This window comes from Macrotis lagotis, chromosome 6 (genome assembly GCF_037893015.1).
Source record: "Macrotis lagotis isolate mMagLag1 chromosome 6, bilby.v1.9.chrom.fasta, whole genome shotgun sequence".
In the NCBI taxonomy this organism is placed as follows: Eukaryota; Metazoa; Chordata; class Mammalia; order Peramelemorphia; family Peramelidae; genus Macrotis; species Macrotis lagotis.
In genome coordinates, this window is record NC_133663.1 from 99,920,075 (window position 1) to 99,943,049 (window position 22,975).

General features: G+C 31.0%; 1 non-coding gene across 1 annotated transcript; it reads right to left on the minus strand.

Moving 5' to 3' along the window:
* Positions 1-22,212: 22,212 nt before the first annotated feature.
* On the minus strand, positions 22,213-22,285 carry TRNAK-CUU (transfer RNA lysine (anticodon CUU)). The gene has a single exon. It is a non-coding gene; the product is annotated as a tRNA-Lys (tRNA).
* Positions 22,286-22,975: the final 690 nt, after the last annotated feature.

Sequence of the window (22,975 nt, forward strand, 5' to 3'; positions counted from 1 at the left end):
AGATAAGGAAAGGATCTGTATCTTCCTAAACATGCACCATAGATCTGGAAGCAATATCAATACTAAAAATATATGCACCAAGAGATATGACATCCAAATTTTTCAAAGAGAATTTAAGTGAGTTACAGGAAGAAATATGCTAAATTTATGCTAATGGAGGCAAAATTATGCTAATGGAGTACCTCAACTTCCCCCTCTCAGAACAAGATAAATCCATCAAAAATAAACAAGTAAAAACCAAGGAGGTTTTACTAAGGAGGTAAAAAGAATATAAGAAAATTTAAGGGAAACTGTATGAAAACAGAATGAAATCTACCTTTCCATCAGCAATTCATTGCACCAACATAAAATCTGGCTATATATTAGGGCATAAAACCCACAAAATCAAATGCAGAAAGACTGATTTATTAAATGTATTCTCATGAGATCATAATGCAACAAAAATCACATTCAACCAAGAGCAGTGGAAATTTAGATTAATTGGAAACTAAATGATTTATTCTTAAAGAAAAATGAGTCAAAGAAAAATACATATAAATATTCAATAATGTCATTAGCTGGAATGACTACAATGATACAACATAAAATTTATGAAATGCATACAATGCTGTACTTGGGAGAAATTTTATTTCTTTAATTTCTTACTTCAACAAAATAGAAAAATAACAGGTCAATTAATTGAACATGCAATTAAAATGATTTAAAATACTCAATTGAGCACCAAATTGTAAATCCTGAAAATCAATAGTGAGATTATAAATTATGAAAGAAAAAAAAAGCTAGAAATAAATATAAGAACTGCTTTTATGGGGAAAAAAAGATATATAGGGCAGACTAATTTGATCGATAAAAACAAAAGAAAAAAGTCAATTATCAGTAGCAAAAATGAAGAGTGAAATCAGTACCACTGAATAAGAAATTAAAGCTATCATTATGATAGATATTTTCCAATTATATGTCAAAAAACTAACAATCTAAGCAAAAATGATGAATATTTATGACAATATTAATTATCTAGATTAAAAGATCAGGAAATAGAATACCTAAATTATCTCATTAAAAATAAATGGAACCAGTCAATAATGAAATTTGAAGAAAATAATCCCCAAGGTCTGATGGGTTCACATGTGAATTGTATCAAATGGAAAAATTAATTCCAATGCTATATAAACTATTTGTTAACATAGGTGGAGTCTTGATAAATTCCTTTTATATACAAAGAAGGTAATGATAATTAATTGAGGAAGAGCTATATAAGAGAAAGAAGTTGATAGGACATTATCTCTAATGAATATTGATTAAAAAATTGGAGAACATATCATCAAGGCAATTAAAACTATATAACACAAGGAGTATACTATGATCAGATGGGGTTTATGTTAGGAATACAAGATTTGTTTAATAGTAAGAAAATGATCAGTACTATTCACCATATCACTAAAAAACCAACATAATTCATATTATTATATTATGATATTGATAAATAAAATCTTTTGACAAAATACTGTATCCATTCCTATTGAAAATAGAAAACAAAATAATAAAGGGGGACTTTCTTAAAAATGATAAACAATATTTGTCTAAAACCTTCAGTAAGCTTTTTCTGAGATGGAGATAAAGCAGAAGTCATCCCAGTGAAATCAGGGGTGAAGGCAGGATATCTATTATAACCAATATTATTATATATAGTATTAGAAATATTAGTTATGATAATAATAAGAAAAGATATTGTAACCCAAGAGGTCACAAAAAAGGTAAGAACAGTTGTATGTGCAAAAATAATTTTTGCAGTCCTTTTGGTGGTGCTAAAATATTGGAAACTGAGGGAATGGTGATCACTTGGGGAATGACTAAACAAGTCACAGAATAGGAATGTAATGATATTCTATTGTGCAATGAGAACAAGCAGACAGATTTCAGTAAAACCTGGAAAGACTTGTATGATCTGATGTAAAATGAGATGAATGAACCAGAAAAAAATTGTATACAGTATCAAAAACATTTGTACACAGTATCAACAACAACTCATAGTTGATAATCAGCTATGAGTGACTCAGTTCTTCTCAGCAACACAATGATCCAAGACAAGTACAAAGGACTCACAATGGAAAATGCTATCAACATGAATTTTAAAAACTGATGGATTATGAATGCAGACTGAAGCATTTTTTCACTTAAGTTCTTTTTGAATTTTTTCCTTTTGATGTATTTCTTTCACAACTGTGACTAATATGAAATTATTTTCACATGATAACACATATATAATCTATATCAGATTGCCAACTATTTTCAGAAGAGAGGAGGGGGGAGAAGAAAAACATATGAAATTAAAAACCTTTTTAAAAACAATGCTAAAAATTATTTCAACTTGTCATTATAAAATATTATTAAAAATTAGATGATTTCAAAAACTCTTGGGAGAAAAAAATATTAAGACCCCAGCAAATGATCTAAACCTTATAATTTAATCTACTTTCCACATCTACTGTGCCCTATTTCATGACCAAGAAGAGAGATATCTGATGAATGATTTGTCCCCCAGAATCTAGACTGAACAGAGAATTCAGCAGAGATTTTTAAACATGAATTTGGTGTCTGAGCATAGAAAATGCAAATATTTCTGACCCTATGGGAAACATGGAGGAAGGTAGAAAGCACAAATTATAAATAGAGGAAAAGAAGATTGTGGATTCAAATTCTGATTCTGCTTGTGATTTCCTGTATGATCTTGAGTGATTTATACAACTAGTTTGATCATATGTAAAATTAGGACTTTCTACTAGATAACCTTTAAGGAAGATACTCTTACCTCTAATTTCATAATAGATATAGTTTATATGTTAGTTTCTATATTTGTAAGACTGTACACCTTTATGAGAAAGGTGAAATTTCTTCATATCAGTTATATACTCTACATTTTATATATTTTCATTTACCAAATTATGTTATTAGTAAACAGCAACCACAAAATTGTTCATATTTAAATATGTGATTCTGGATATAATTCACTTATTGTTTGTTATGCAAATGATCTTTTAATCTTAATGAAATGCAAAAATTTGAAAATATCAGGATTCATGCCATATATTCTGTGTTTATATAAGGGGTGTGGAATCTTTTTTTTTTGCTAAGGATCATTTGGATATCTATAGCATCTTTTGAGCATCATACAAATTTATCATCTTAAAAATTAACCTTCTATATTTGGTCAAACATTTAATTAATTTTCCCCCCAACAAAAACTCTTAGATTTTTCAAATTTTGAATTCTACATACAGTATGGCAGCATCAGACCATGGGTATTATATGACTCATGAGCAGGACATTTCTTGACTGTGTTTTAGATGAAAATGAAATTGCTGATTCATTCTGGTGACAAAAAAAAAACAATGCAAATTATTGTCTGAACACCAGCAAATATGCCCTCTGTTTTAGAGTCTCATTATCCATTTTAGCAAGTGTCATTCTATTTGGTTTTTTGCTTAGTGTTATCAATTCCATAGACCCTAGGTTTAGTTATCTAAGCTACAAAGCCATGGGAACAATAATTAAAATTGTTTTATGCCAAATTTACCATGTTATCCTTATTTATGAAATGATAAATATTAATGTCTCCCTTGATCTCTTCTATCTGAAAATCCCAGCAGAGGAAGCCTGGGTCCTTCACTGATTAAGCTCTCCTGAAGTTTGAAAATCTTTCCACTTTATCATACACTTTATTGATTATTAATTTTCTGATGAGGTTTTTGCTTTAATCTTGTATCCTGTTTAGAAAATATTTTTATTTTTAGAGGGAAAAATTGTGTACTGGTGAAGTTTGTGGGGGAGGGTTGGGAAAAGGGATGATGAGAAGAACAGGGAAAGATGCATATGTTATTTACTGAATTTTGTGTAGAGTAAGAAACTTTACAATGAGTTAATAAATGATTGATGATTTCCTTTGGAATTAATTGAGAACCATGTTATTTCACTGAATGTACACCTAGAATTAAAACACATATAGAAGGACAATCTATTTCACATAAATTTATGAAATATCTATTCATTAACTATATTTTCAAATTTCTTGAGTATTTATTTATTTTTGAGTATTTATTTTTATAGGCTATATTTATTCATTCTTCTTTTATATACTTTTGCCTCCAATTTTAGTATTTTAAATCTTTCAATCTTCTGTAGCATTTTCTTTTTCTTAAGTTCCAAATTCTCACCCTTTGTGCCTACCCAGGTGCCACTCTCTCAATGAGAAGTCAAACAATTTAATATCAGCTACAGATTTGTAATCATGATAAACATTTTCATAATAGTCATATTGTGAAAGAAAACAGAGATAAAATATCTCAAGAAAAAGGAGAAAGTAAAAAAATATATATATTTCATTGTGTTTTCAGACAGCTGTTACTCCATTCTCTTGGAATAGATAGAAATTTTCATCTTAAATCCTCCTGATTTGTCTTGGATAATTGTATTACTAAAAACAGTTTAGTCTTGCAATTCTACTGTTACTTTATACACAATACATTTTACTTAGCTTCAGGTCATGCAAGTCTTTACAGGATTTTTCTGAGACCATTCTATCCATCACTTATTATAGTTCAAAAATATTCCATCATAATCACATCCTACAATTTGTTCAACTATTCCCAGTTAATGGCCATTCCCTTAATTTCCAATCTGTTACAAGAATAGAATTCCTATGGTTTTATTTGTACTTATACCTCCTCTTCCTGTTAGTTTTTCATCTCTTTTGGGATACAGACCTTGTAGTGGTATTGCTACATCAAAGGGGATGAAGGATTTTATAGCCCTTTGAACAAAATTCCAAATTTCATTATAAGAGCAGTTAAATCTGTTCACAATTCCACCAGCAGTGTATTATTCTACTTTCCCCACATCACATCTCACATTTATCATTGTTCTTTTTTTCCTATTAGTTAATCTAGGCAGTATTTCAGAATTACTGTAATTTGCTTTTATCCAATAAATAGTGAGTTAGAATAATTTTAATAATTGTAGATAGCTTTCATTTGAAAACTTCATATCATTTGATCATTTGTCACTTGGAGAGTGGCTCTTATTCCTTAAAATTTTATTTCATCAACTAAATGTTTGAGATATGAAGTCTCTATCAGAGATTTCTGCTTCAATTTTTTTTTAATAATACTATTGCTATTTCCCCCCATTCTCCTCCTTTCTTTCTCTCCTTTCATCCTATCCCTCCTCAAAAGTATTCTTCTGGTCACCCACTCCCTCAATTTACCTTCTCTTTTTCACACCCATTACTTCATTTATTCTCTTGCCTAGTTACCTATAAGGTAAGATAGATTTTTGTACTTATTTGGGTGTATATGTCATTTCCACTTTGAGTCAGTTCTGATGAAAGCTTCTGTCATTCCCCTAATCTCCCCTCTGTAAAATGTTTTTATCCTTGTCTCCTCTTTTCTGAGATGATTTTCCCCATGATATTCTCCCTTTCCCTTTCTTCCAGTACATTCATCTCTCACCCCTTCATGTTTTAGTTATCTTCTCTTTATATTCAACTCTACCATTTGTCCACATATGTTTATATTATGTATATATACATATATATATATATATATACATCTATGTTTATATGCACACTCATTTTTACTGCTCTAATAAAGAAGTTCTTATGAGTTACAAGAATTATCATTTCACGTGGCACTGTGAACTGTTTAAACTTCTTAAGTCCTTTATGATTTCCCTTTCCTATTTCCCTTTTCGTTTATCTCTTTAACATTGTATTTCAAAGTCAAATTTCCTATTCAACTCTAATCTTTGCATTAAGACTTATTAAAAGATGTCTATTTTATTGAATTTCCATTTTCCCCCCTAAAGGATACTACTCACTATTGCTGTATAGGTTATTCTTGGTTATAATCTCAACTTCTTATCTTTCTGGAATATTATATTCCCAGTGCTATTATCCTTTAATGCAGAAGTTTCAAAATCTTGAGTTATCCTGACAATGACTGTATGATATCTTAAATATTTCTTTTTGGCTGCTTGCAATATTTTCTTCTTGCCCTGGGAGCCCTGAAAATTGGTTGTAATATTTCTGGAAGTTTTAGTTTTTGTATTTCTTTCAAAAAGTCATCAGTGGATCTTGCAATTTATATTTCTTCCCTGTAGTTCTAGATTATCAGGGCAGTTTTCTTTAATAATTTCTTGATAGTTGATGTCCAGGCTCTTTTTTGTTCATGACTTTCAGGCAGTACAATAATTTTAAAATTATATTGCCTTGATTTATTTTTCCAGGTTAATTGTTTTCCCAATGTGCTATTTCACATTTTCTTCATTTTGTTTCTTAATTGTTTCCTTTTATTATTTCTTAATTTCTCATGAAGTCAATGACTTGATTTTGCTCAATTCAAATTTTTATGTTATTATCTTCTTCATTGAGTTTTTATACGTCCTTTTACATTTGGCCAATTCTACTTTTTTTAGGCATTATTCTACTCATTGATTTTTCTGTATTTCTTTTTAATATTTGACCTAGTCTTTTCTAAGGTGTTTTATTCAGTATTATTTCTATCATTTGCCAAGCTGTTGAATCACTTTTCTTTCATTCTCATCTTAATATTATTTCTTTCCAATTACAATTACAAAGAAATATTTCAACAATTATTTTTGAAAATTTTTCTCCCTCTCTCCCATATCTTCCCCATTCACAAGAGTGGGAGCAATTTAATTTACACATATACAGTCATGTTAAACATATTTCCATATTTATCAAATGATTAAAGTAGAATTTGAACAAAAAATCATGAGAAAAAAACAAATAAAATAGAGAAAACTATATGCTTTGATCTGCATTCAGACTCCAGAGATTTTTCTCCATATGTATATGGAATTTCTATCAAAAATATTTTGGAATTGTCTTTGATCACTATATTGCAGAGGAGAACTAAATTCATCATAGTTATTCATTACATAATATTGTTATTACTGTGTACAGTGATTCCTATTTTTCTGCTTTCTTTTGAATTTTGGTTGCAACAGTTTAGTTTGTGTGATTTTTTCAATTTGATGTAATCAAAATTATATATTTTGCACACTGTCTAAGAAATATAGTTTTGAATCAGTGGAAGAGATTATGTACATAAGACTCAGTAGTAAATGACTTTAGAAATCCAAAGTTTGATAAATAGAAAAACTACAGTTTCTGGGTCAAGAATTCAGTATTTGACAAAAATTACTGGGAAAAAAGGGGGGGAAATGGAAGAAACTGGGTATAGAACATCTCACATCTCATACCAAGACAAGGTCAAAATTGCTACATAATTAAAACATAAAATATGATACCCATAAGCCAATTAGGAGAGGAAGCAATAGATTGCCTGTGAGATCTATGGAGAAGAAAAGAATTTAAAATCAAACAAATGATAGAGAATGTTATGAAATGCAAAATGAATAATTTTCTTACAACAAATTTAATACTTTTTTTACACAAAAAAACTCAAGGACCCAAAATTAGTTTTATGATAAAGGTCTCATTTGTCTTTCATTTATTTATTTATTTTTCATTCATATGCACATATTCTTCCACCCTTCCTCCTACCCCTTCCCCTCAGTGGCAAGGGGTTAGTACTGTACATATGTATTTTTGATAAATATGTTCACAGATTAGTCATTAAACGTATGGGGAATTAAGATTAATGGAAAGAGATACATACGAATTAATTTCTATAAAGTGTTGATCAGATTCTGAAGGGTTGTTTTTTTGTTTTGTTTTGTTTTGCTTTGCTTTGTTTTTCTTCCTCTGGATTGTGATAACATAGTCTGTAGCTGGTCTTCCATCAAAGTTGTTCATCTCACAAGGTTGTTGTTAATGTGTACATAGTTCTCTTGTTTCATGTCTTTCTTTCATTATCATCACATCCCTCTAAGAAAGTTTCCCTCTCGTTTCTTCCTCTTTTCCTTAATAGGGTTAAAATAAAGACAAATATACATTTTAAATTACTCTTTCTGACCTTTTAAGACCATACATTCTTCACTCTAGATATTCTACATGTGCATTGTGCATCAATCCATTCCCACTGGAAGCAATAATTACATTGCAACCCTGTGATAGTTAGATTTTTATTTATCTTTTCTAATATTAAGTTTGTCCATTTTCTTGAATATTTTCAAACAATGCTATTTGACTTAATATTTTTCATTAGAATGTAAACTCTGAAATTGTTTCCATCTTTCTTGGTTGAATTTATATTGTCTATGCTTAGCACAGCACCTGGAACATAGTAAATACTTAATAAATGTTTAAAATTTCATTTACTCATAACAGTATACACATATTTCCTTTTTTGTTATAAGCATATTTACAGGAATATATGTGTAATTATACATTTATAGCATAATTGCATATGTATGTGTAAATAAAATGTAGGGGACACCATTTTGTCTTACTCTCAGCAGGTCTCTTCTAGATTTCACTTAATTTCTTCTTTGTTATTTATTACCTTTTTCAGCACAGAGATCTTATTTCTTAGTTTTCTTTTTGATGACTGTCTTCATGTTTCAAGTGGTAAATTCAGCTAATCAAATTAATTAAGCACACATACCATAAAACAAATAACTCACCATACTATACTTAAATAATTTCTATTTAAAATATATATATATGATATATGACAGGAAAAATAGATCAATCAACAGATATGTTTGCAGGATTCAATATATGATCTCTAATTTATTTCATACCCCTAAACATTATTAAAACAGATCCACTCTTATCACTATTTTATTGTGTTTCAGATATAACATTATTTATTATTTATATTTACAGAAAGATATATTATCAGAAAACTTGTTTATTTTATAAAATAAACTTTTATTTTGAATCTGTTCTAAATTGGAACAACTTCTAAATCTTTTCTGAGCTTTGATTTTTCAGTGAAGCTATAGACATGGATCTAAGAATGAAGTAAAATTAGAAAGGAGTAAAACATTAAATTCATCCAGTTTGCTCTGTATATTTTTTTTCTAAGTGCTGAATAAAAATAGAAAAGAACATTTTTTATAACTGTCATGACAATAAGAACTAATGGTTTTGTATTATTGCTTATACTTTTATTCTTTAATGTCTATGTTAAAATACAAATCTAACTCTTAATTTTGCAATTCCCATTTAAATATATAAGGCTAAAGACAGTAATACATTCATTATATTTGCATTAGCATGTCAGTTATATGACAATAGATTAATGAAAAAAATGCAGAAACAGAACAAGAAAATATAGCTTCAGTACGTGAATCCCACAAAAAAAGAATAGAGGAAAAGTATAACCAAGGTTGGAATACTCAATTGCAGCTCAGAAGAATAACTATGTAAGAAAGATTCATCTTATCAATCTTGCAAAACCATTCTCAGCATTCTGTATATGAATTGCACTTCCTTTGGTTGGATTAGGGAATAATAGCACAATTTGTTTTAAGAACAGAAACATATATGACAACTTGGGCCATTAGTTAAAACATATTTACAGCATTTGTTTTCTCACAAAATGTAAGGCAAAACAATGTGTCAAAGAAATTGCTAAAAATTACATCTATATAGTTAATTGACTGTTAAATTTTGGGTGAAATAAAGCAGAAGCTTTTATTATGCATGCAAATCCAAAGCTTCTTAGAGAGAAGAGATTTGTTTCTGTAGATTTTAATATTATAGGATTATTTATATATTATATAGTAGGTAGTCTTGACAAAAATAATTTTGACTATCTGTAAAATAACAAACCAGAAATGTATATTTTATGAATTCTATGCCAAAAACAATTAACCTAAAATAATTATAAATATCTTTTCAAAATTAACACAACCAGTCAAGCAAAGTTATCTGCAAACACCACATGGTGATTCTATTCTTTTTTTTAAAAGCCCATTTAAACTTTGCTATTAATAAAAATACATGGACATTTTGAACTTTACATAACCCACAGTATACACTCACAATTAAAGGGCAAGTTAAACTTTCTCAGCCAATATTAGAGATATATAGAACCATTGTAAAAATTACTCATCAATGTTATTTATTTCATGAGAAGATAATGGCAAAATCTAATTAATAAAATATGTATATAACAACTAAGTCCACAAATAATAAGTTATATAGTTATTGCCGTTACACATTAGTAAAAAAGTTTTCTCACTTGGAGTTCCTTCCATCAAAGAAATTACAGCTCTAGTATCAGCAAAGTTTCTAAAAATCTCTATGTCAAACCATTAATAAATAAACATATCATAAACTTACATGTATATATACATGAGCACATATGTTTATTTATCTATTTATATACATGCATATATATGCATAGATGGATAGATAGATATTGTCATGAATATCTTTCAATCGAAGAGTGTGGTACCATTAATAGAGAACTGACCTGAAAAATCAGAAAGACATGGTTTCAATTTTGGCCTTTAACAAATACTAATTGTCTAACATGTGACAGTAATTAAAATTCTCAATTCTCTAAATTGCCAAATAGTTGTTTATCTGTATATATATCCTGGATCTGCCTTGCATTGTGAAGACACACAGATTTCGACACTTCCCCCCCCCAAAAAAAAAGAATCATTTTTGATTAGAAAAATACAATTTCATGCAGGGTTCATCAGTTTTTTCCCCTCTGGATAATTCATACTTTATATCCATTTTCATTGGTAATACATTCTTCCTATTTCTCCATAATTTGGGGTTTTAGGAAAATGAATGACTAAACTTGCTCACCAGTGCTACTTTTAGACTATCTCCTTGCTATTATAACTCAGTGATTGTTATTTTCTTCCCATAGCTGCAATCATCTACCTACTTTCAGGCCATGCTATTTGGTTCAACAACTTTAGTATTCACAATCTTTTTTTGTCACTGTATCCCCTATAATTATTCTTGCATGATTTCAATCTTCTTAAGATCCTTACCTTGCAATTGCTTCATTTCAAAATTCCAATTAACTTCTCCTCCCCATCCCATTTTAGTGATATACTAACATCATTACCCCTGTATTCTTTATTATCTTTTGACATCACCAAGTTTCAGAAATTCAGAAGTTTATTCTGTCATGTTGCTAATGACTACTTCTAAGAATACAGCATTCAAAAAATAATTTTCAATTTTTGTAACTTTTTCTGAGTTTCAGAATCATATTGCCAACTACCTTCAATAAGTAATTCAATAAGCATTTATTTAGTGCCTACTATTTTCCAGGCATTGTGTTAAGTGCTAGGGATATAAAGACCATACTTGCCCTCAGAGATCTTTTAGTCTTTTTTGTTTGTTTGTTTGTTTGTTTTATTGCAAGGCAATGGAGTTAAGCAACTTGCCCAAGGTCACACAGCTAGGTAATTATTAAGTGTTTTAGGTCAAATTTGTACTCAGGTCTTCTTTACTTCAGGGCCAGTGTTCAATGTACTACATCAACTAGCTGCCCCTAAAGATCTTACAATCTAAAAAAGAAAGGCAATATATAAGATCAAAAAATAATGATGGTAAGGGAAAAAAATAAAAGAGTAGAAAATTTATGGTAGAGACAGTCAGAGTGGAAGGTACCCTATATGGGGGGCATAAGCAAGAAGTCAGAGAATTCCTAAATTGATGCAGCCAAATAAGAAATGAGAAAATATTTGACCTGTGCTCTCTCTCTCCTTAAAAGGAGATATGGAGTCTGTAACCTTAACTTCTATTAAAAAAGATAGAGTAGTGATGATATGGAGAAAAAAGAGAAATTGTAGCACAATTTTTTTCAAAACCAAGAATATAAAATTGTGCACTGGTTACATTTCTGCCCTCTCTATATGCCAGAAAGTGATGGGACAAGTTGCCTGGATCTTCATACTTAAATTAAATTTCAAGCTGAGTTTTACAATCTCCTCTTTCACCCTTATCAAGAGGTTTCTTAATTCCTCTTTACTTTCTTGCAATAGTGTTTCCATTTGAATATCTTAAAGTATTGCTGTTTCTATCAGCAACCTTTAATTCCAGCATTTGATTCATCCAGCCTGCCTTATATTCATCCAGCCTGCATATAAGTTAAATAAGGAATTTTTCCTTGTTTACCAAATTGTGAACCACTGAAAGATTTTTGACAAATGAATTTTTTCTCCCTTTCATGTGTTATGATCTATGATATATCATAGAATTTATGGAATGGGTAGATGCAGTTAGAGCAGAAAGATCGCCATTAGAGTTCATCTAAGCTAAAACCTGTATTTTACAGATGAAGATGTGAGGCTTAGATAGTTTAATTGTCTTGACTATGCACATAGAATTTGCCTAGCCAAAAAAATAATCAGAGAACAATAGTGAAATAAGGAGAGGTAATTTTGGGATCAGGATAGTAAATAATTTTAAATATATGTTGTTTGAGGTGATGATGAAATTTCTAGCTAGAGACATCCTGAGACATGATATCATGAACCCTAAATTTCCATTTAAGGAATAGCTTAGCTGGGACAATAAATTTCTCACCTGGTCACACAAATTTGAGACTTCTCTGACAGATTTCTTCATCATGGCCCAGGAAACATTGCAATCACCTCATTATGCTGTAATTTCCCATCAGTCTTGTTTTCTCCATATCATCATCTATTGATTTTGTAAGGAACTTGCTCTCCTCCCTTAATGTGTTGAACAACTGGACAGACAGATGATTCTGTGTTTAAATATTCTATATATATAGATTTTAAATATAGTTTTAGACTATATTTTATTGATTTCTCTTTCAAAGAAATATACCTAATTATTTTTTTTAATATAGTCCTCATTTCCTAACTATAAACTAGTTGGAAATAGTTGGAAGTTATTCAAGGGCATAAAAAAACGAGAGAAGAATAAAGGTGTCTAAGGACTGACATACTGCTGTAGATAAAACACAAAACAGAAAACTTATAGATAATTGAGAAGTGAAAATAGGAAAGCAAAATATTCTAAATACTTCAAATTACACTAGTATACCAAGTCTGAAAACTTAGAAACTCGGAGTTCAAATTTCTTCATTGAGATATTGTAAAAAGTTTCTAGAAACACAGAATCATCTATCTGTCCAATTATTCAACACATTAAGGGAGGTGAGCAAGTTCCTCACAAAAGAAACAGATTTATTCTGACATAGAATTTGAGAAGGATTATATGGATTTTATATACTGTTTAATTAATTTGGGAAAATTCTAGGGGCTAAGTTCTGCTTTTGTTTCTGGACCTTCTTCTGGTGATAAATGACTGCAAATTTTGTTTGTTCAATTTTACAAAGTACTTCTATTGTTCTGCCAATTTGACAATAACTTAAATGTCTTTGTGCTGTATGGGTTAAAATACAGAGAACAGAAGTATGGTATCATTTACTCTTGCAATTTGGATTGCTATAGGATAAATGTTTTCCCTACATTATATTAACAACTATCAACCACAAAGGAACAAAGATTGGTTATCACAAAGCATGAAAACAGAGGTGGGACATAATTAGAGTGCAAAATTATCATCATGATGTTTTAAAATACAACTTAATCCAAAAAACATTTTTTTCAAATGAGACTCATTAGAAATTAATATAAAAGCCAATGGTTATTGTTTACTTAAAAATTATGAAGAAGTTAGGTCCATGGTGACAATTGTTTAATGAATGCACTTATAAGATAATGGTTGAACTCAGGGTAGTATCTAGAGATCATTAGCAAAAATAACAATATCAATACAAATATATTGATTCCGTAGAGTTATGGGGAAGCCATTTTGGATATATTTTAAACATGTTAGCTTTTTATTGCTGCTATTAGTATCATCAGTGTTATTACTTTTACTGCATTGTTGTTTTGATTCTAGTTTTGGGAAATGGACATGAGTTTCCAGTGTCACATTTTAGAAAGTATTTTGTTTAGAAAATAGAATTAAATAATTCAGAAATAATTAATTCACAAGACAACCCATTAAATTATAACCCTCCCCACAGGTTAACATAGTGCCAAATGTATTGTTTAATTTATCATTCTTAGTATTTTTAGAAAGCCTCAAGGCAGGGAATGAAGTAATAATAAATAGGGAATAGTGGATAATTAGAGAAGGAAACGTGGAACAAAATTACTAAGGGCTTTAGGTGAAGTTCATTATTACTATTTAATAGTGCCCAAGAGCATTCGATCAAATTATGGATCATGTTTGAAAGTGGGCTGAGAGAAATTCCTGCAGAAAAGATTATTCTTTCAGAATTTTCAGAATGTTTTCATAGAATTTTAATCAAGCATTTCTCTACCTTTTTCCCCCTCCTTTCTTCCAACCACCAAAAACATGAATGCTTGCATATTATACCACATTTGGCACAAAGAGAATGGCTGTGAAGTGAGGCAAAAAGAGAAGGAAATGGATACACAGACTCAGTAGATATAAAAGAATAAGAAAAATGAGGTAAAAACAAACACAAAACACTATAAAACTATTCTGCATTAACCAGTATACTGTTGCAGCTGAAACTATCACATGATTCAGCAATAAGACACTTTAGGGATGACTTGTTGGGTGATAGATTATAAGTACAACCCTTAGGACATTTAATGCAAGGTGAAGTCTAGTTCCCCTAACTTTTCAGATTTACTTCTTTTGCTTCTCCCTAGAGCACCATATTTCCATTATGAAACTTTTAAAGGAAATAAATGCATAGTTTATTTGTTTTTTCAAATTTTATTTCATTTTGTCACCCAAGTCATATTTGCACAGCATAAAAATGCTAACTAGTCCATCAGATTATAGAGACATCCCTTAAGGTTCTGTAAGCAAAGACAGTTTATTTAGGTAATGAGTTAGAGATTTGCTGTTCCTTGAATATGCCAAATAGAACTAGGGAGTAAATTTTTGTGGAGAGTGGAAGGAAAAGAGCTTTTAGCACATGTATTACACTGTGAGCTACAGGGTAAGTTACACAACTGGAAAGTCCATTGGGACTGTGATAAATCTTAACAATAATATGTGCTTACTTAAAGGATAACAGAAAATATGCATTATTTATGTTTAACTTGACTTCTAATGTTTGCATGGTTCCTTACAAGACTAATTTCAGATATTTAGGGTTTTGTTTTTGTTTTGTTTTTTACAAAAAGAGGTGTTAGACAATCCAGAATTTGCAGGATATGAGTGAAGAGAAAAAGAGTCACAATGAATATAGGGTCATCCTTGGGGTGACAACTCTTGTTCTGTTTCTGTGAAAAATCTTACCCGTGAGCAAGTTATTTAACTTTTTAGTTTCCCCAAGAAACAGTCTGTGTCTATAAGTTATAGATGGCTTCCCCATCTGCATCAGGTAGAGGACATTCTTCACTGACATTTCCCTTTATGGTTGGGGATAATATATCAAAGCCATTACCACATTGCCTCCAAAAGAATTCTAATAAAGATAACTACTGAAAGAAAATACTGAAAGACTTGTGATGGAGAATACCATCCAAATCCAGAGGAGGAATTATGGAGTTTAAATGCAGACCAAATTATCCTGTCCTAAATTAAAAAAATATTGTCTTATGAATCATGTTTTTTCTCTTTATTTCTTTCCTTCTATATAGATATGATTCTTCTTTCATAGCACGATTAATATGGATCTATTTTTATCATGATTATAGATATAAGCTGTATTGCATTGCTTTCTGTCAGGGGGAAGGAGGAGGAGAAAAATGTAAAATATATGATTGTTGAAAACTGCTGTTATATGTATTTGGTATATAAATGGGAATAAAGAATAATTACTGTTACATTATTTTGTGATCTATATCACACAAAAATTTTATTTTAAATTATTGTTTTAAGTATGAAAAATATTCTGAATTTCATGGCATATTAAGTCAGTTCACAATCATTACATTCATTGGGACTAGAGCAAAAGGGAGTATAGTTTTAATTGATTTCAGGTAAATGATGCAATCATGTATCATTTACCAGTACATTTCACTGGCTACATATTCAAGATAACATATAAATAAATATCAAGGAAAGATAATTCCCTTACCCCAAATAGGAAAACATCCAACTGCTCTAGTGATTTCTAATTTTTCTGAAGAATATAATCATGACTTATTTGGCATGAACGAAATCTAACTTTCTAGTTTGAGGAAAGCCATTTACCAAAACAGACTAATATATTTCTGAGTTGAATTATTTAATCAAATTCTATTTGTCACTATAAACCAATTTCAAACTTTTTAAAAAAATTATTTTATCGTTATCAAAGATGGCATAAAATTATATTCCTCTTAAAAGCATAGTATGAAGAAAAAGCACATCTTATACTTGAGTCTACCATCTTTATCATAGCTACCTCAGGATGAGAATTATTCATTTTAGGATTTCTGTCCTTGGTTCCTAACCAAATGTGTGCGTTATTAAGACAAATAAGCTGCAAGTGGTTTGGGTGGACCACTATATGTAGAGTTGCTCTACATACCCTTTATTTACTTCCCAAGACACACTTTGCTGTCCCATTCACATGATTTATTTATATTTTCCTCTTTCAACCCTTTCCAATCTTGAATTCATAATCAAATCAATAACACGTTTGAGTTGCTAAATGAAACAAAGACAGAGATAATGAGAGAAATATTATAAATCCTTGCATCTAGGTGGAACAGTGGATAAAATGCTGGACTTGGACTCAGGAATAACTAAACTTGAATTCTACTTGGACACATTGATTGTTAGACCTTTCTCTTAGTTTCCTCATCAACAAATGGGAATAATAATGAAGACTTGTTTTTAACTATCAACTGAATAGAGGGAAGTAATACCTTGCACCTACCAATATGTCCTGTACTCAGGTAAGCAGTTATAAATGCTTCAATGGTGGGTAGCTAGGTGGTGCAGTGGTTAGAGGCCGACCCTGGAGTTGTCAGGAAGACCGAGTTCAAACCCAACTTCAGACACATAATAATTGCCTAGCTGTGTAATCTTGGGAAAGTCACTCAAACCCCACTGTCTTAAAAAAAATACACAAATATTTAAATATATACATAAACATATAAATACATTAAACAAATATTTCAATTGATCATCACAATAACACTGACAAATTTCATAATTGTTTTCATTTCACAGCTGAAAAACTTGAGACTAAGAAAAATAAATTAATTGCCCAGAGTTGCAACCTAGTAATTTTAAAAGATCAGATTTGAATTTCTATCTTTTTGGCTACAAGTTCAGCCTTTTTTCCTCTATGAAATATCAAATATTTTTTTGCAAATTTAAAAATGCAATAAGAATGCAATTCTATATATTTAGGCAAATTGGACTCAATGTTAACTTTGGTTCTCATTTGATTAAGTAGCTCTATGGACCGTAAGAATTATTCATTTAAGGCAAATATTCATTTGTATGTAATTATTTCAAAAGATATTTCAAGATTGTTATATGATCCTAGGAAAATTAATTATTCTTGATGTTTCTATATATTATTATTATGATGAATATTTCTTTAGATTCATATTTTTCATTAGATTGTAAGAAGTACTTATGTAATAATCATACCAATCATTTCCATATATACATGCCCTCATACTCTATGGTTTATATGTAAGTCAATATTGATAATATGAAATACCTTTTCCAGTTTCTTCTGTTGTAATTGTTTCCCATGATTCATATCACTGAATATATGGCATCAGTGGTGATGTAAACTACTCAGGGAGGAGAGCGAGAGAGAGAGAGACAGAGAGGGAGAGAGGGAGAGGAAAAGTGAATAAGTAGTGAGAGAGAAGCAATTCAAAATTATCTCAGAAGGGACAAACCAATAGTCTGTATTTAGAATACTATAGAAAGGGTGAAATTTTGGGGCACTATCACATAATTGCTCATATGAGGGACTACCATTGGCAGGAAGCTTTTCTCTCTAAAACATTTGCTTCTTTCTCTGTTTTTGTCTATCCCTTTGTCTCTGTCTCTGTCTCTTTCTCCCCCATTAGTCTTTGTTTTACTTTCAAGTTCTAAGAAAAACAAGTCAAAATGAGTCTACATGTTACCTTTCAAATATTTGAAGAAAGTTAGTAGTTTCCTAATTATTTTCCTTTTCTAGTCTGAACATGTATCCTCATCATTTATGTGTATCCCTCACATATTCTATTGTCCAATCTCTTCATGCATCTCTGGATGTGTTCCACTTTCTCACATCCTTCCTGAATGAGGTTCCTGGGGTTGAATAAATGCCCTGGATGTGGTATGACTGGAATGACTTGGAAGAGGGATAGGAAGGAAAATCCAATGACTTGATAACCCCTAGGTTATAGTTTAAACAGAACAAATTTAATCACCATCAAGAAAGACCCACCCATGCATGATTTCCTGTGGTCTCAAAATGTTGGTATTGCCTTTAGCCTTTTGTTTGGGAAGTTGCCTAGAATATGATTGTCAAAGCACTCTTTTATCATTAACAGAGAACAACACTTCTGAACTTGTGGGCAGCCTGTGCTTTCTAGGTCCACCCAAAGATGATGAGTGTCAGTTGTTAGTTAGTCACAGAATCAGATTCAATGAAGTCTCCTAGTACAAGCTATACCTTGCAATGTATTCCCTTCTATGTCAAATCATATGAATGGTATCTAACCTTACATTAAGACATAATGTGAGAGAGAAATTTTTCCTTGCATCAATGCATAATATATTCATTTTAGACTTCTCCCGATTAGTCATAGTTCTTCTCTAGATAAATCCCTTTTACAGGTGAGGGACAGTCATCATGTCTTTCCTCAGATTCATCTCTCCTGTTCTCCAGAATAAACCTTCCTTCTTCCTTCAAGAGATCATATAACATGATATTATCTATGAACAATCCTACTTGCTCTTCTCTGGGCACACTATAACTTATTGATGACTTTTTCAGAAAGTGTGGAATCTCAAAAAAAAAAAGAAAATGTGGAATCTCAACATAAGATTCTTTTTGTCTCTTGATCATTTTGTGAAGCTCTGCTTCTCAATGAATTTAGAGATCACTAACATGTTTGGCTCTCATAGCACCTGGGGTACACACACCTTCCATATAATTATGTGAATGCAGATGCATGTATATGTATACATATGTATACATGAATATATTAATGTGTATTCTGATAATTTGACACACAGACACAACTTCTCTATATTATTTCAGTGAAATTAATTTATTGGACAAAGTTAAAATATATTTTCTATATTAAATTTCAATGCTAAATTAAAAAAAATAATAGATGACCTAAGATTTTGAAGAAGTTCATGCCAACCAAATTAATGGTGGTAAGACTTGCACATCATATTTATTAGAAGAAGAATATGTAATGCTAAGATATTCTTCTCACCTTTTGCAGAAGCATTTTACTATATATCCTGGTTAAATAGGAAACAGGACTGTTGGTGATGGCTGGTTGCTATGGAATATTTTGGTCTTTGAACTGGTTTCCTTTCTTTCCAAATGAGTGAGTTACCTTGGGGCACCATCAGTGCCAGGCAAGCATGAGCATGTGATATCTGGCAACAAATCTTTTTTCATATAATTGCATCCTTATCAAAGTCATTGTTAATTGTATTAAATAGACTGATGTAAACCACAGATACCTGAGGTGATTTACTGGAATCTCAAATTTTTACTAAATCTTTGATACCTATAGTATTTGTTCCATCTGCTCATTTAATAGTTTCTGAATGTACCTAATTATTCTGTCATCAGGCTTGTGATATTCACTTTTTATAATAAAAATGAAAGATTTTATAAAATTCATTGTTAAGAATTCAGGTATATTGAAATGAAATGTTTTCTCTGATTTTTAATTTATTAGTCCCATTCTGGAAAGTGAAGCCACATGCCATTTAGATAAATCCTTTTTTTAAAAAAAATTTTATTTATTTTTCAAATTATTTGTACATATAATTTTCACCATTCATTTTTTTGTAAACATTTTTCACTTACCTTTTCTTCCCTCCTCCTGCAAACTGTGAATAATCTGATATAGGTTATACACATACAATAATGTTTAACATATTCCCATATTGAGGATGATATGCAGGTAAATTGAATTTGAGTGGAGGGGCTGTGCTAATACACCAGTCTCACTTGTCCCTCCAGAGTCATCTGGTTCCAGTGGCCAGATAGGAATCAGGACAACTGGAGATGTCCCTGGATGTGAGGCAATCTGGGTTATGTGACTAGCTCAGGGTCACACAGTTAATAAATGTCAAGTGTCTAAGACTATTCAAACTCCCATCCTCCTGGTTCCAAGGCCAGTGCTCTATAGACTGTACCTTCTGACTGGTTCTAATATTACATATACTATTGCATAATAGTTTTCCATATTTGCCATATTGTGAAAGAAGCATCAGAATTAAAAAAAACAATTATATGAGGAAGAAAAAAGGCATTATATTTTAAAAAGTGAAAATAATGGGTTTGGTCTGCATCCAGTCTCCTGTTCTTTTCTCTATATGTGGATAGCATATTCCATCACAAGACTTTTAGAATTGCCCTTGACCATTGAACTGCTAAGAGGACTTAAGTCTATCATAGTTGATCATCACAAAATGTTTTTAATGGGTACATTGCTTTTCTGGTTCTCCTCACTTCACTCAGCATCAGTTCATGAATTCTTCCCAGGCTTTTCTGGTCAGGCCTCTAATGATTTCTACAAAACAGTAGTACTCCCTCACATTTAATACCACAATTTGTTCAGACCTTTTCCAAATGATAGGCAGTCCTTCAATTTCCAATTCTCTGCCTTTACAAAAAAGAATCTTTTCTCTTTTTTAAGGTTTTTTTGCAAGGCAATGGGGTTAAGTGACTTGCCCAAGACCACACAGTTAGGTATTCAGTGTCTGAAGTCAAATTTGTAATCAGGTCCTCCTGACTCCACGGCTGGTGCTCTATTCACTGCACCTCCTGGCTGCCCCCTTTTCTCCTTTTTTATGATCTCTTTGAGACCTAGTAGTCATTTCTGGATGAAAAGGAATGTATAGTTTGATAGCCTTTTGGGCATAGTCCTAAATTCTCCCTAGAATCATTGGTTCAGTTCCCACCTCCTCCAAAAGTCCAATAATGTACAGGTTTTCTTACATTCACTCCAAAAATTTTCATTTTCCTTTTTTTGTCATATAAACCAATCATATACATGTTAATGGACAATTCATATTTGTTTTAATTTTCCTTTCTTTAATTAAGAGTGAAAGAGGATTTTTGGATATAACTTTAATTTCTTTAGCTGAAAATTGTTCACATCTTTTGACCATTTATAAAATGAGAAGGGATTTGTATTCTGAAAAATTCAATTCAGTTTTCTATTTTAGAAATGAGGCTTTTATGAAAACATACTGCAAAATTTATTTTTCAGTTTTCTGCTTTCCTTCTTTTCTTGGTTTCATTGGTTTGATTTATGCAAAAACTTTGCAATTTAAATGAAAGTATCCATTTGGCATTTCATAATGTTCTCTTATCTCTTCTCTGGTCAGAAGTTCTTTTCTCCATAGATACACTAGGTAAATGATTCTTTGTTCTTTTAATTGGCTTATGGTATCACCCATTATATATAAATCATGTATCCATTTCAACCTTATTGGCAGCTAAATTGTACAGTGGATAGAGTACTGACCTTGGAGTCAGGAGGACAGGCGATCAAATCCAGTCTCAGACATTTGCTACTTACTAGCTGTGTGACCTTGGGCAAGTCACTTAAACCTGATTTCCTTGCATCCATGGTCATCTCCATTCATTATGATTCATATTGGATCACTGGACCCAGATGTCTCTGGAGACAAAAGTGAGGCTACAATTTAGCATAGCCTCGCTCTCACCTAAATCTACTTCATGAGCTTGTCTTGTTATCACCTCTCTGTTGTCATAGTCTTTAGAAGAAAGGAAAAATACCATTATCCTATCCTGGTCTATATCTAATTTCTGCCATATGCTTATCCAGTTTTTCCAGTAGCTTTTGTCAAGTAGTGAGTTCTTATCCCAGAAACTTTAGTCTTTTGATTTATCAAACATAGATTGTTATAGGTATTTCATACTATGTCTTTGAACCTTTTATTTCCCACTAATCAAGAACTCTAATTTCTTACCCATACTCAATAGTTGATAACTGTTGACTTGCCCAAGGTCACACAGCTAGGAAATTATTAAGTGTCTGAGGCTGGATTTGAACTAAGGTCCTCCTGATTCCAGGGCTGGTGCTCTGTCCACTGAACCTAGTTACCCCTAAACACAATTGTACCCAACGTGGGGCTCAAACCCATGACCCCAAGATTAAGAGTCTCATGCTCTACTGACTGAGCTAGCCAGGCAACCATAACTGCTTCTTTATCACAGCATTTTAGATCTAGTATACAGCAAGGCTACTTTCCTTGCATTTTTTTTAATAATTCCCTCAAAATTCTTCATTTTTATATTCCAGATAATTTTTCCCTTAGCTCTATAAATATTTAGTTAGTTTTATTGTTATAACATTAAATAAGTAAATTAATTTAGATAGAATGATCATTTTTATTTTATTACCTCAGCTTACTCATGAGCAATTGATATTTTTCCAGTTGTGTAGATGTGAAGTAATTTGTGTGAAAATTTGTAATTGTATTTATAAAGTTCCTAGCTTTATTTTGTCAGGTAGAATCCGAAATATTTTATGCTGTCTACAACTATTTTGAATATAATTTCTCCTTCTCACTCTTTATGCTGGATTTTGTGACAATTTATTGAAATGCTAATGATTTTTGTGGGTTTATTTTATATCCTGCCACTTTGCTGTGCATTTTTTCAAGTAGTTATTTAATTGATTCTCTAGGATTCTTAAATTAAGCTATCGTGTCATCTGCAAAGAGTGGAAGTTTTGCTTCATCATTGTCTATTCTAATTCCTTCAATTCTTTTTCTTTTATTTCTAAAGTTAATAGTTCTATTACAAAATTGATTAATAGTGATAACAGGCATCATTGCTTCACTAATTGATATTATTACGAAAGCTTCTTATCCCCATTA